At 39.0% G+C, this 3,928-nt stretch overlaps 1 long non-coding RNA gene across 1 annotated transcript; it reads left to right on the plus strand.

Annotated features, from left to right (window-relative positions):
• Window positions 1–926: 926 nt before the first annotated feature.
• Window positions 927–3,639, plus strand: LOC123601512. Its single transcript, XR_006714142.1, has 2 exons — window positions 927–1,715; window positions 3,428–3,639. It is a non-coding gene; the product is annotated as an uncharacterized LOC123601512 (long non-coding RNA).
• The last annotated feature ends 289 nt before the right edge of the window (window positions 3,640–3,928 follow it).

Raw genomic sequence — 3,928 nt, forward strand, 5'->3', positions numbered from 1 at the left:
GTCTCAGGATGAAACACAGCATGTGTTGGAATTTCACTTTTTAGATCTGGAATTCAATAAACCCAGATTCAATTTCAGCTCATCTACCTATTGGCATAATTATATCTGGACAAGACATGTAAAATCTCATTGTCTCAAGTTTCTGCACCTATAAATGAGGGAAAGAGTACCTAACTTAGAAGATCACTATGGGGATTGAATTGAATGCCCCTTGCCTGCCTATCACCACCTCTGGCACCTTAGTAGGAACTCAATGAACATTCAGAAAAGGACATGTAAAAAAGTAAGGATCAGTAACAACCACAAGGTCTCACTTCTGTGTTGCAAATTTCTACAAGAAGAATGTTTGGAAGGCAGTGGACCATTTGGAACAATTTAAATGTTTCTTGTTTCCTTCAGAACTTTCACTTAGACTGAAATTGGTTTAAAGATAGAAGATAATTCTCCAAGGGCATGAAGTTTTCTAATAGTGGGAGTAGTTCTCTAAGTGGGTCATTGGCCCTGCCTTGAACAAAATTGCTATGGACTTGGATGAAAATATACAAGGAAGGCTATTGAATCTGCGCATGACTGGAGTAGGGAGGGAGAGCCACTACATGAGCTACTAAGCCAAGATTCCAAGACATTGTCTGCTTATCCCAGTAGGCTAGAGTGGGTAAGATACATTGTCACTAGTGTACAGGAAAATCTCAGCACTGAGAGCCAGGAAACCACTTGTTCAAATAAAGGATTGAAAAGACTTAATAATAGTTCCTGAGAAAATCCCCTAGGAGTTTCACTTCACTGGAAAGAGCAGAAATTGGTCACATCTATTTTGTGTGCCCCTAGAATGTTATTCTTGTGTCTATAATAGCACTTAGAACATTTTGTTATATTGTTTATTTGGGTTTTGTCTCCCATTTTAGTCTATTTGCAGTATAAAAACAGTGATCACATTTTGTTCATCTTTAAGTATTTACCATCAATATCAGACCTGGCATAAAGTCTATGCTCACTACCAATTTGTTATATGAGTGGAGATAATGTATGAATGTAAGATTAGTGGTATGTATCAGTGGGATATAGCTCTTAAAACCAGAATGATTTTGATTTATGAGTGAAATGGGTACTTAAGAGGGGTGAAGAGAAAAAATATCTATCTATTAAACAATATCGATGAGGTTAACTTCCAAAGATTAACTTTGTCTGCATAACAATTTTGCAAGGGTAATATGATAGTGTGATCCTCACTTATAAGGTACTCTGAAGAAAATAAATATTACAGGGAAGGGGATGTTTCCTGTGTTCAAAAATGGTCAATAATTACTGGATACTCTGGTACATGAAGATTCACAATGTATTTTATTATGTTAAGGGCTTTGAGGAGTTCTCCTGCAAATAAACCTATTTAGTCTTATTTATCCTAGTGTTTAACCTGTCTTTGTGGATTAATTTGACCACAGGATCACTTTCGTGTATGTGAGTTACCTATTAACCTCCCAAGGAAAGCACTTGGGAACTGTTACGAGACTAGGAATTCTGAACTGAGCATCAAGAGCTCTGGGTTCTACTCCTGACTCATAATTAGTGACCTCATGACCTTGGGCACAAATTCTTGGTTTCCCTATCTCTAAGAATGAGTTGTTAGTACTAGATTGCCTTTCAACTTTATTACTTTATTTATTACTGTTATGCTTTATCATCCATGGAATTGGGGGCTAGCTCCAGGAGTATCAGTAAGTATGGTAGTATGGTAAACATTATTAATGCTCTCAATAACTAGCTCCTGTTTCCTTCTGGGAAGGGAAGCTACACTTCCTAGTACTTTAGGGAGAAGGAGGGACATCTGCCTACTTAAGAGCAGAAAAAAATGAGTGGGAATGATATATGGCACTCCCAAGCTGAGTCAGTGAAGTGCTCTGCATGATTCTCCAATCTGGTTTTCCTCTGTCCCAGCAATCATGGAGAAAGGCTCATTTGAGATGGTGGAGTCCCAGACTGAAGTGGTATGAACCGCTGAATCCCTGTCCTGGCAGCTGCCCCGGAGAATTGCCTGGACTTCCAGTGGACTTTTGCATTAGTGGGAAATAACTTGAGGTGTTAAACCACCAAGATGTCAGGGTTGTTTGTTACCACAGCATAAGCCTAGCCTCTCCTAACTAATAAAGTGAGGCGACTACTTTAATTAAGAAACCATCTGATCCCATTTTTAATGGTCATTTGAACCAATGTGTTATATGCCTTTAGATTCTTGCAATTAAAAGATCATCATAAATGGAATAGGCTAATTCTTTTAACATCAAGTACCGTTATTGAAGTCAATATTTTAAACAGCAGATTTCAGGAAGAAACTCACAATGCCCTGCCTTGAATCTGTCACTCTTGACTTCCAAGAAGTTCAGATTGCTTTCACACATGTTATTCAGTGTATGCTTCTACAGTCCAGGAAGGTGGGGGTGGGGGTGGGGGGGAGATGAGGTACAGAAGGCAAGGAAGAGAAACCCAAATGAAAATTAGTCTCTTGCCCCACCAGGTGGTCACAGTCCACTAGAGTGAAGGGGAAGCAGACAGTAAACCGTAAAATGAGGGCATGAACAAAGAACTTAACAGGCTGGGTGTAGAAGTCACCAACCTGCAGATCCCCATTGCAAAACTGTTTTATTGTTGGAGAGGCTGCTTTAAAATTTGGTCTCCAGGGCCTGATTAATGGGAGGAATTATTCCCAGATCTTAAGGTAATATACTAGGCTTTCTCTTCTTAATTTTGCCTTACTTAGTGGACGGAATGTAACAGTTACTCAACTAATTGATGAAGAAAGAGAGGTGGCAGGAAGTGGACATGAGAAGAAACAAAGGGAGGAAGAAAGAAGGGAAGGAAGGAAGAAATGGTTTCTCCTATTTTTTTTAAAGATTTTTTTTAATTAATCGCTACACCCAACGTGGGGCTCGAATTTACAACCCCGAGATGAAGAGTCACACACTCTACCTACTGAGACAACCAGGTGCCTTGGTGCCTCCTATTTTTAATGATCCATTCTAAAACCATATATGTTTTCTTCACACATTTACTCAATAGGAAATTAGACCATAAATGTTCTAGGGATGTTAGAATGAAGTATATAATACTGATAATGCTACAGAGTACAATGCTATTCTGTTCCCTCTTTGTCTAACATCAGTGTGGGTATCTTGAGCATCTCTCCAAAATATTTTTGATTAATTAGGATGAGTATATACATTGCATCTCTGAGTGGAAAAGGAAATCTATGCTGGGTCCAATCCATGTGTCCAACTGCAGTGAATATAGATCCCTGCAAGAGGTTGCAAAAGGAATACTTTTTCAGATTCCCATGAACTGCTTAGATGTTATATAATTATAATTTTCACTTGTGGAAACTTGGTCTCCTTCTCATGATATTTCTGGCTTAAAACAGATTGCTTCTTTTCAGCAGGAGGAATGGATGGTCACTGTTGAAAAAGCAGAGAAGTATACTGGGTGGCTGCCAGAGGAACCATTTCACCAGCCAGCCACTTTTGTTCTTCCCTGCCCTATGCATCCTACTCCTGTACATATATTCTGTTTCCCAATAGTCCAAATAACTAGAGAGAAATGCCATAGACTCAATGTCCCCCATTTAAGGTTAACATGAAAATGATTGAGTTTTAATGAGTCCAGTCATCTAGCAGGACTGTGAGGGCGGGGGGCAAGGAGGTGAGGAGTGGACAGGGCCATATGCGCAGCTCTAATTTGAAAACTTCAGATAAGCAACTTACATGAGGACTCCTCTCTGCCCTTGAGAAGTTAACAATCTAAGTAGATTACATTAACGGATACTTAATATATATTAAACAGATAATAGACTGATCACACAGGATGGTTTTCCATCTATTCTAAGAGGTCTCTGATCCTGCCATTTATTTTATATCCAATGCCACTGTTTAGTTCAAAT

This window comes from Leopardus geoffroyi, chromosome D1 (genome assembly GCF_018350155.1).
Source record: "Leopardus geoffroyi isolate Oge1 chromosome D1, O.geoffroyi_Oge1_pat1.0, whole genome shotgun sequence".
NCBI lineage: Eukaryota > Metazoa > Chordata > Mammalia > Carnivora > Felidae > Leopardus > Leopardus geoffroyi.